The 11,579-nt window shown below is 48.7% G+C and overlaps 1 pseudogene; it reads right to left on the bottom strand.

Annotated features, from left to right (window-relative positions):
- Window positions 1–361: 361 nt before the first annotated feature.
- Window positions 362–2,031, bottom strand: LOC101026317 (annotated as a pseudogene).
- Window positions 2,032–11,579: the final 9,548 nt, after the last annotated feature.

The following is an 11,579-nucleotide window of genomic DNA, read 5'->3' as shown; positions in this document are numbered from 1 at the left end:
GAAAAAAAAGAACAATACTAGGCTGAGTTCAGTAGCTCACACCTGTAATCCCAGCACTTTGGGAGGCCAAGGCAGGCGAATCACTTGAGGCCAGGAGTTTGAGACCAGCTTGAGCAACAAAATGAGACCCCCATCTCGTCAGAAAAATTTATAAAAATTAGCTGGGCAGGGTAGCACACACCAGAGTAGTCCCAGCTACTCTGGAGGTGGAGGTGGGATGATCAATTGAACCCAGGAGTTCAAGGCTGCAGTGAGCTATGATTGTGCCACTGCACTCCAGCCTGGGCAACAGAGACTGACCCTGTCTCTATAAAGAATGAAATACAATACAATAAAATACAATAAAAAATACATAGCATTTGCATTGTATTAAGTATTCTAAGTAACCTAGAGATGTTTTAAAGTATACTGCATAGATTATTTTCAAATAATATACCATTTTACATGAAGACTTGAACATCTGCCGATTTTGATATGTGGGAGATCCTGGAACCAATCCCCAGGGACACCAAGAGACAACTGTACCTCAGACTAGGAGGTTTAAACAAGAAAAGTTTATTTTCTCATAATTGTGGAGACTAGACATCCAAGAATAAAGTGTCGGCCGGGTTGGTTTCTCCTGAGGCCTCTCTTCTTGGCTTGTAGACGATCATCTTTTAAAATTGTGTTTATTTATTTATTGGCTGAGTGCGGGGGACTTTATTGATGGTACACAAAGCAGGGCTCCCTAGGCTCCTCCCTCTTCAGGAAGTCTGCATGGAAACTGTGAGGAAGGGAGATTCTCATTGTGATGGGGGACTGAGTGTGGCAGGGATTCCCCAGCAGTGAGGGCCTCTCTCTTCCTCTCGTGCTCTTGCTAGGGCTGGTGGTCCAGGGGTCTTACTCCTTGGAGGCCATGTGGGCCCTGAGGTCCACCACCCTGTTGCCGTAGCCAAATTCATTGTCATACCAGGAAACAAGCTTGACAAAGTGGTCATTGAGGGCAATGCCAGCCCCAGCATCACAGGGGGAAGAGTGGGTGTTGAGGTTGAAGTCAGAGGAGACAAGCTGGTGTTCAGTGTAGCCCCAGATGCCCTTGAGGGGGCGTCGGACTCCCACTTCATCACCTTCTAGATGTCGTCGTATTTGACAATTTGACAGGTGTTTCCAGGCGGCAGGTCAGGTCCACGACCAACACGTTGGCAGCGGGGCCATGCAAGGCCATGCAAGTGAGCTTCCCATTCAGCTCAGAGATGACCTTGCCCACAGCCTGGGCAGCACCAGTAGAGGCAGGGATGATGTTCCGGAGAGCCCCATGGCTGTCACGTCACAGTTTCCTGGAGGGGCCATCCATAGTCTTCTGGGTGGCAGTGATGGTGTGGACTGTGGTCATGAGTCCTTCGGCAATACCAAAGTTGTCATGGATGACTTTGGCCAGGGGCGCTAAGCAGTTGGTGGTGCGGGACGCATTGCTGACGATCGTGAGGCCGTTGTCATACTTCTCATGGTTCACGCCCATCACGAACATGGTGGGGGGGGGGTCAGCAGAGGGCGTAGAGATGATGACCCTTTTGGCTCTCCCCTGCAAGTGAGCCCCAGCCTTCTCCATGGTGGTGAAGATGCTGGTGGACTCCACGACGGACTCAGCACCAGCATTGCCACATTTGATTTTGAAGGGATCTCGCTCCTGGAAGATGATGATGGGATTTCCCCGTTCTCAGCCTTGACAGTGTGGTGGAATTTGCTATGGATGGAATCATACTGGAACATGTAGACCATGTAGTTGAGGTCAATGAAGGGTCATTGATGGCGACAACATCCACTTTACCAGAGTTAAAAGCAGCCCTGGAGACCAGGCGCCCAATACGACCAAATCCATTGGTTCCGACCTTCACATTCACCATGCTGTCTCAGGGATGTGAAAGAAGATGCAGCTGTCTGTCGAATGGGAGGAGCAGAGAGCCAATTTTGTTTTTTTAAGAAACAGGCTTGGCCAGGCGTGGTGGCTCATGCCTATAATCCCAGCACTTTGGGAGACCGAGGTGGGCGGATCACCTGAGGTCAGGAGTTCAAGACCAGCCTGGCCAACATGGTGAAACCCCGTCTCTACTGAAAATACAAAAAATTAGCTGAGCGTGGTGGCTCACGCCTGTACTCACAGCTAGCCAGGAGGCTAATGCAGGAGAATCGCTTGAACCCGGGAGGTGGAGGTTGCAGTGAGCTGAGATCGCACCACTGCACTCCAGCCTGGGCAACAGAGTGAGACTCGGTCTCAAAAAATAAAAAATAAAAAAAAAGACGGGCTCTTACTGTGTTGCTCAGGCTGGCCTCAAACTGCTGGCCTCAAGCAATCCTCCTGCCTCAGCCTCCCACAGTATTGGGATTATAGGTTTGAGCCACCACAGTGAGCCTTAAATGGTCATCTTCTTCCTGTGCCTTCACACGGTCTTCCTTCTGTGTGTCTGTGTCCTAATCTCCTCTTCTTTTTTTTCTTTTTCTTGAGACTGAGCCTTGCTCTGTCACCCAGGCTGTAGTGCAGTGGTGCCATCTCAGCTCACTGCAACCTCTACCTCCTGGATTCGAGCAATTCTCTGGCCTCAGCCTCCCAAGTAGCTGGGATTACAGGCACTCACCACCATGCCCAGCTAATTTTTTTCTTGAGACAGTGTCTCGCTGTGTCATCCAGGCTGGAGTGCAGACGTGTGATCTCCACTCCCTGCAACCTCCACCTCCCCGGTTTAAGCAATTGTCCTGTCTCAGCCTCCTGAGTAGCTGGGACTACAGGCACGTGCCACCATGCCCAGCTAATTTTTGTATTTTTAGTAGAGATGGTATTTCACCATATTGATCAGGCTGGTCTTGAACCCCTGACCTCAGGTAATCCACCCACCTCGGCCTCCCAAAGTGCTGGGATTATAGGCGTGAGCTACTGTGCCCAGCCCTAATCTTCTTTTCTTGTAGGGACACCAGTCATATTGGATTGGGACCCCCCCCCCCCCAGTGACCTCATTTTCACTTAATTACCTCTTTAAAGGCACTATCTCCAGATACAGTCACATTCTGAGGCACTGGGAGTTAGGACGTCAACATATACATTTGGAGGGGGACACATTCCAGCCCATAATACACACTTGTTAGCAGGAGTCAGGCCTATCCTGCAGCATGGCTCTGGAAATAGCCTCCTGCCCTTTCTCAGCCTGTTTCCTCTTTTGTAAACCAGGGGCTTCCACTGACGGCGCTCATGGCTGCTGTTGTGCACTGTGCTTCTTAAAAGCTCCGTCTGGGGCTGATGTTCAGCTAAATTTAGGGCCAATCTGTCCCCATCGTGGGCTTGGTGGAGCTGAAGAAGGATGTGGGTGGACTCACAAACAGATGGCTCCAGGCCTGCAGGTTCCCCTCCTCCGGCTGTGCTAAAGGTCTCCCTTCCTCTCCTATGGTGAGGCTCCAGGAGTGGCTCAGGCCCTCCACTGGCCACCGACCATCCTCCAGGCTGCACTCGGAGGACCTGTGCACAAGGCCTGTTCCCAAGGCCAGCCTCCGCCCGTTGGCCCCAAGCCCAGTCTGCCCTGGACCTCAGCAAAGGGATGAGTTACACTTGACAAAGAACAGGCCGGGCGCGGTGGCTCAAGCCTGTAATCCCAGCACTTTGGGAGGCCGAGACGGGCGGATCACGAGGTCAGGAGATCGAGACCATCCTGGCTAACACGGTGAAACCCCGTCTCTACTAAAAAACATACAAAAAACTAGCCGGGCGAGGTGGCGGGCACCTGTAGTCCCAGCTACTCGGGAGGCTGAGGCAGGAGAATGGCGTAAACCCAGGAGGCGGAGCTTGCAGTGAGCTGAGATCCGGCCACTGCACTCCAGCCTGGGCCACAGAGCGAGACTCCGTCTCAAAAAAAAAAACAAAAAAAAAAAACACTTGACAAAGAACAGTGCTAGGTGCCTTTCATGGTTAGCTCGAGAACCCCCATTTTATGAATGGAGAAACTGAGGCAGGGTCGGGCACGGTGGTTCACACCTGTAATCCCAGCAGTTTGGGAGGCCGAGGCAGGCAAATCACTTTAGGTCAGGAGTTTGAGACCAGCCTGGCCAATATGGTGAAACCCTGTCTCTACTAAAAATACAAAAATTAGGCGGGTATGGTGGTGGACATCTGTAATCCCAGCTACTCAGGAGGCTGAGACAGGAGCATCACTTGAACCTTGGAGGTGGAGGTTGCAGTGAACTAAGATCATGCCACTGCACTCCAACCTGGGAGACAGAGTGAGACTATATCTCAAAACAAAACAAAACAAAACAAAACAAAGCAAAATCGAAAGAAACTGGAGGCCAGATGCAGTGTCTCACGCCTGTAATCCCAGCACTTTGGTAGGCCGAGGTGGTTGGATCATGAGGTCAGGAGATTGAGACCATCCTGGCCAACATGCTGAAACCCCATCTCTACTTAAAAATACAAAAAGTAGCTGGGTGTGGTGGCGCATGCCTTTAATCCCAGCTATTCAGGAGGCTGAGGCAGGAGAATCACTTGAACCAGGGAGTCGGAGGCTACAGTGAGCCAAGATCTTGCCACTGTACTCCAACCTGGCAACAGAGTGAGACTCTGTCTCAAAAAAAAGAAAAACAGAAAGAAAAGAAACTGGGGCAAACACCTACACTTACACCTGGCCTTGAATCCCACCCGCTTCCACCTTCTCAGGAACTTCTCGCTTTTGTATTTCAATCACTTTCAATTGAATCCATCTCATTAATGTTTTGTTTATTTACTTATTTGTAGAGATGGGGGTCTCCCTATGTTGCCCAGTCTGGTCTCGAACTCCCAGACTCAAGCGATCTGCCCACCTTGGCCTCCCAAAGTGCTGGGATTATAGGGGTGAGCCAGCACGCCCAGTCAATAATTCTGTATATTAGACAGAATAGTCGTTCATTTGTGATATGACTTGCAAATATTTTTTCCTAGTTTGTCATTTTCCTTTTGACTCTATTGAGGTGAAGGAGACATAGGCTCTTGAGTACATTTCTGATGGCTTGTGCAGATTGCTACCGCTCCTGTGATTGACAATTTGGCATTATCTAGCAAAACTGCAAATGCATTTATCCTTTGACTCAGCAGTCTCGTTTCTGGCATTTCTGGGGATGTTTTTTCCTGATCAGATAGCTCATGTTTTCTTTTTTCTTTACTTTTTCTGAACACTCCTGGGAATTTATGCTATAGAGCTACTTGACATGAATGAAAATGTGTGTGTGTGTGTGTGTGTGTGTCTGTGTGCCTGTGTGTGTGTGTCTGTGTGTGTGTGTGTCTGTGTGTCTGTGTGTGTGTCTGTGTGTGTGTGTGTGTTGCTTGGTACTATCGACTTTCTTTTTAGAAGACTGGAAACAGCCTAGGGAATCATCAATAGGGAACTGATGAAACAAGCTATGGTAAATCCACAAAACGGAATATTTTGTTGCCATAAAATAATGAAGAAGGCTTCTATGTATTGTGATGAAAAGAGCTCTAGGATATACCTTTAAGTGCAAAAAGCAAGGAGAGGCTGGGCACAGTGACTAGTGCCTGTAATCCCAGCATTTCGGGAGGCCAAGGAGGGTGGATCACCTAAGGTCAGGAGTTCGAGACCAGCCTGACCAACATGGAGAAAACCTGTCTCTACTAAAAATACAAAAATTAGCTGGATATGGTGGCGTGTGCCTGTAATCCCAGCTACTCAGGAGGCTGAGTCAGGAGAATCGCTTGCACCCGGGAGGTGGAGGTTGCAGTGAGCCAAGACTGTACCACTGAACTGCACTGCACTCCAACCTGGGTGACAAAGCGAGACTCTGTTAAAAAAAAAAAATTAAAAAAAAAAAAAAAAAAAAAAAAAAACCTAGGGACTGGGTGCTACTGGTGAGTAAAGGCCAGGAAGGCTGCTAAAACACAGGACAGCCCTCTACGACCCAGAATCATCCAGCCCAAATGTCAACAGTGACAAAGTAAAGAAACCCTGGATTAGCATTTTTTCTGACATCAAAGTTAAATCCAGTGGACTTTTGTTTTTAAGTCTTTATCTATCTTGGCCTCTGAAGGAGTGTTCAGGATCGTTGACTCTCCTTCCTTCATGCAAAGCTGAATCCTGTGACTTCTGCGATGATGCTGGCCTCCCTTCCTCCATCCCCTTTGCAGGCTCATCCTCCTACATGGCAATTAGATATCGGGGTTCCTGGAGGCGAGTCCTAGGCCCTCTTTTTGTCTCACCCCAGACTGACCCTCATTGATCCCACCCACTTTGACTTTGTTTTTGGTTTGTTTCAATAGAGATGGGGTTTCACCATGTTGCCCAGGCTGGTCTCGAACTCCTGGCCTCAAGCAATCCTCCAGCCTCGGCCTCCCAAAGTGCTGGGATTATAGGTGTGAGTCACTGTGCCCGGCCTTGGTTACCATCTCTACACCAATGGGTCCCGCAATTATACACAACCCAAACCTCACCTTGCAGTCAATTCCATCCATCCAACTTCCTGCTCCACAACCTCGCCTAGATGTTTCCAAGGCCCCTGGGGCTCATCAGGAGGACAAGCTTGCCTTCAGGGTCCTCCGTACCCAATCCTCTTTTGTTGTCCCTATTTCAGTAACTAGCAAAACCATCAATCTAGATCCACAAGCAAGAAGCCTAGAAGTCCGCCGGGCAGGGTGGCTCACGCCTGTAGTCCCAGCACTTTGGGAGGCCGAGGCAGGTGAATTACTTGAGGTCAGGAGTTCGTGACCAGCCTGACCAACGTGGTGAAACCCCATTTCTACTAAAAATACAAGAAAATTAGCCAGGCGTGGTAGCGGGCACCTGTAATCCCAGCTATTCCAGAGGTTGAGGAAGGCGAGTCACTTGAACTCAGGAGGCAGAGGTTACAGTGAGTCAACATCACACCACTGCACTCCAGCCTGGGCAACAGAGTGAGACTCCATCTCAAAAAAACAAAACAAAACAAAACAACAAAACACACACGTGCGCACGCGCACACACACACACACACACACAGACGTTGTGATTTTTGTGAGCCACCGCTCCTGGTCAAAATAGTCCTTAGATTTTTGAGTGACACAGAACAAGGAATTGAAGGTAAGCTACAGTTGCTACCTGGGAAAGGAGGGTCACAGGCAAAGGCACAGAAAATGCAAAGACCCTTCAGTAATAAGAGAAGATGAGTATCGTTCCCCACATACTTACTGGCTATTTATATTTCTTTATTTCCATTTACCAGTTTACATTCTTTGCTTTTTCCTTTTTTTCCTTTTTTCTTTTCTCGTTTTTTCATTTGTTTGTTTTCTTTTCTTTTCTCTTTTTTTTTTTTTTTTTTTAGATACAGTCCCACTCTGTTGCCCAGGCCAGAGTGCAGTGGCAGGATCTCAGCTGCCACGTAACTGCAGCCTCTGGCTCCCAGATTCAAGCAATTCTCCTGTCTCAGCCTCCCGAGTTGCTGGGACTACAGGTGCCTGCCACCATGCCCAGCTAGTTTTTTTGTATTTTTGTAGAGACGGGGTTTCACTGTATTAGTTAGGCTGGTCTCAAATGCCTGACCTCAGGTAATCCACCCACCTTGGCCTCCCAAAGTGCTGGGTGGGATTACAGACGTGAAGTTTGTTTTCATTTTTGTTTTTGTTTTTTGAAACAGGCTGGGGTGCAGTGGCACGATCACAGCTCACTGTAGCCTCAAACTCTTGGGCTCAAGTGATCCTCCCACCTCAGCCTCTGAAATAGCTGGAACTATGGGCAACCACCACCATGCCCAGCTAATTTTTTTGTATTTTTTGTAGAGATGGAGTCTCACCATGTTGCCAGGTTGATCTTGAACTCCTGGGCTCAAGCAATCCTCCCACCTCAGCCCCTCAAAGTGCTGGGACTAATGACGTGAAAACGTGAGCCCAGCCTGCTCTTTTTCTTATTGAATTCACAGTGCTTTTCTTTCTGATTTGTGAGAACTAATTTTGGTTTATGGATATTACCCCTTATCTGTCCTTTGCATTATGCACTTTTAAAATCATTTGTTATTGGTGTTTATTTTGCATATGGTAGTTTTTGCTGCATAGACAATTTTCCTTTTTTTTTTAGTAGGAAAAAAAATTTTTTTTTTTGAAATGGAGTCTCTGTTGCGCAGGCTGGAGTGCAACGGTGTGATCTCAGCCCACTACGATGTCTGCCTCCCAGGTTCAAACGATTCTCCTGCCTCAGTCTCCCGAGTAGCTGGGATTACAGGTGCCTGCCACCACACTCGGCTAATTTTTATATTTTAGTAGAGAGCGAGTTTCCCCATGTTGGCCAAGCTGGTCTCAAACTCCTGACCTCCAGTGATCTGCCCGCCTCGGCCTCCCAAAGTGCTGGGATTACAGGCGTGAGCCACAGCGCCCGACCTTTTCTAGTCAAATTTATGATTTCTGAACTTGGTTTCTCACCTGGAAAACCCTTTCGCATCGAAATTTTTTTTAATCATTTACATTTTATTCTAATTCTTTTATAGCTTTATTTTTAACTTTGAAATCTCTGATCCATCTGTTGTTTCCTAGGGTTTAAAGAGTAAGGTATCTAGTAACTATGAATACAGCTTTATATTTCTCCGAAGACCATCGAGTAGCCCGTCTTTTCCTCACTAATTTGCTTTGTTTTTGTTTTGTTTTAGAGACAGGGTCTTGCTCTGTCGTCCAGGTTGTACTGGAAGCTCACTGCAGCCTCAAACTCTTGGGCTCAGGCGATCCTCCAGCCTCAGCCTCCGGAGTAGCTGGGACTACAGGTATGTGCCACCATGTGCAGCTAAGTTTTTTATTTTTTTAGAGTCCAGACTTTACCATGTTACCCAGGCTGGTCTCAAACTCCTGGGCTCAGTTGGTCCTCTCATCTTGGCCCCCGAAAGTGCTGGAATTACAGGCGTTAGTGCCACACCCGGCCCTGCCTCATGACCTGAACCACCCCTGTGTCGGGTGTTAAATTCAAATCTATCCCTTTCATAGTCATCTTTGCAATGCTGAGGCCGCAACTGTGCAAACCACCTTAGCCGCTCTCTGCTAGACTCCCTGCTGGAGGCAGATTGCGAGGCTGGGGGAGTGAGGACACCAGAGTCCTTCCTGTTCCTGTGACCCTGGAGCAATGGTGATGCTACTGGGTGGCCCTCCTACCCAGTACTTTAGCCCTCCCACCACTTGCTCTTCTCTCCCCTCACCAAGTCCTCTCAAATAAACATACTCTAAGCCAGGCGCAGTGGCTCACGCCTGTAATCCCAGAACTTTGGGAGGCCAAGGCGGGTGGATCACCTGAGGTCAGGAGTTCGAGACCAGCCTGGCCAACGTGGTGAAACCCCGTCTCTACTTAAAATACAAAAATTAGCCGGGCATGGTGGCGGGCGCCTGTAATCCCAGTTACTGGGGAGGCTGAGGTAGGAGAATCACTTGAACCCAGGAGGCGGAGGTTGTAGTAAGCTGAGATCGCACCACTGCACTCCAGCCTGGGCGACAGAGCAAGACTCCATCTCAAGAAAATAATAATAATAATGATAATAAAATAAAATAAACATACTCTGAGTTAAACAGCATGTCTGTCTTCCAATGCTGCCTTGAAACAAACTCTCCAGCACTTCTCTTCCTTTTCCAACCAGATTGCCGTCCTAAAGATGTCTGCAGAGGAATTCTGAAATGGATCTTACTCTCTGAAATGAGAGCTGAAGCCGAGCATGGGGGCTCATGCCTTTAATCTCAGCGCTCTGGGAGGCTGAGGCAGGAAGATCGCTTGAGCCTAGGAGTTCGAGACCAGCCTAGGCAATATAGGGAGACCCCATCTCTATTTTAAAAAGTAAAATAAAATAAAAAATTAAAAAATTAAAAAGGGGGCCTAGCGCAGTGGCTCATGCCTGTAATCCCAGCACTTTGGGAGGCCAAGGCAGGCAGATCACGAGGTCAGGAGATCGAGACCATCCAGGCCAACATGGAGAATCACTTGAACTCAGGAGGCAAAGGTTGCAGTAAGCCGAAATGGTGCCACGGCACTCCAGCCTGGCGACAGAGCAGGACTCCATCATAAATAAATAATAAATAAATAGAAGGAGAGCTGACAACCGCCTAAGAGGTCTTATCCCACCTTGCTGAGGTCTGCACACAGCTTGGCCATGCTGCCATCCTTCTCTGTGAGCCAAGTGTGCTCACCCTAAGATGGCACTCCCAGCCCCCACTCTCTCCTGGTTCCCCCTCCCCCGCACACAACTGTCCAGGAGAAGGATCCAGGCAAGGGGGCAGAGTCCCCCTGTGGTAAAGGACTGACCCCACTGGGCTGGGCATCTGAGGCCACCAGGGAGCCACTACAGTTCTTTGGGCAGCTCCATCTCAACACGGCCACGTGGCAGGGGCAGCTCTCTTGCTGGCATTTGACGGAACAGGTGCAGCACGCAGGGGAGGGATTCTACTTATTGTGTGTGGATCCCCAAAGACAGACTAAGGCCCAGGAGGTGGAAGGTACAGGGAACTTGTGATGGTTAATATTGAGTGTCAACTTGATTGGATTGAAGGATGCAAAGTATTGATACTGGATGTGTCTGTGAGGGTGTTGCCAAAGGAGATTAACATTTGAGTCAGTGGACTGGGAGAGACAGACCCACTCTCCATCTGGGTGGGCACCATCTAATCAGCTGCAAGTGTAGCTAGAATAAAAGCAGGCAGCAGAATATGGAAGTACTAGGCTGGCTGAATCTTCTGGCCTCCATCTTTCTCCCGTGCTGGATGCCTTCTGCCCTCGAACATCAGACTCCAAGTTCTTCAGCTTTTGGACTCTTGGACTTACACCAGTAGTTTGCCAGGGGCTCTCGGGCCTTCAGCCACATACTGAAGGCTGCACTGTCAACTTCCCTAATTTTGAGGTTTTGGAACTTGGACTGGCTTCCCGGCTCCTCAGCTTGCAGACTGCGTATTGTGGGACCTCACTTCTTATCGTGTGAGTCAATTCTCCTAATAAACTCCCCTTCAAATATTCATCTATCCTATTAGTTCTGTCCCTTTAGAGAACTCTGACTAATAGAGAGCCCTTTTAATTGCCTGCAGCTCTATGGGAGGTACTGTGTTTCCCATCCGTGTTCCTTTCCCTGGAATGCTCTTCCCACAAGGATTTGCAGAGCTCTCTACTCAGCCCCTCCAGGTCCATGCCACTTAAGCGTCACTTTATCAGTAAGGCCATCTGCAGCCACCTACCTAACATTGCAGACCTCCCACTCCATCCTCTTCTTGCTCCACTTTCTTCATCACTTATTATCATCATCCTTTTTTATTAATTTCTTTCTTTTTTTTTTTTTTTTTTTTGATGGAATCTCACTCTGTCGCCCAGGCTGCAGTGCAGTGGTGCAATCTCAGCTCACTGCAACCTCTGGTTCCCGGGTTCAAGCGATTCTCCTGCCTCAGCCTCCCAAGTAGCTGTGATTACAGATGCGTGCTACCATACCCGGCTAATTTTTTGTATTAGTGGAGACGGGGTTTCACCACGTTGGCCAGGCTGGTCTCAAACTCCCAACCTCAAGTGGTCCTCCCGTCTCGGCCTCCCAAAGGGCTGGGATTAGTGGCGTGAGCCACTGCACCTGGCCTATTTTTATAAATTTATCTTATTTAT

The sequence above is a fragment of the Papio anubis genome, chromosome 18 (assembly GCF_008728515.1).
Source record: "Papio anubis isolate 15944 chromosome 18, Panubis1.0, whole genome shotgun sequence".
Classification (NCBI taxonomy): Eukaryota; Metazoa; Chordata; class Mammalia; order Primates; family Cercopithecidae; genus Papio; species Papio anubis.
The sequence above is the reverse complement of the archived record's forward strand: the minus strand, read 5'-3'. Positions and strand labels throughout refer to the sequence as shown.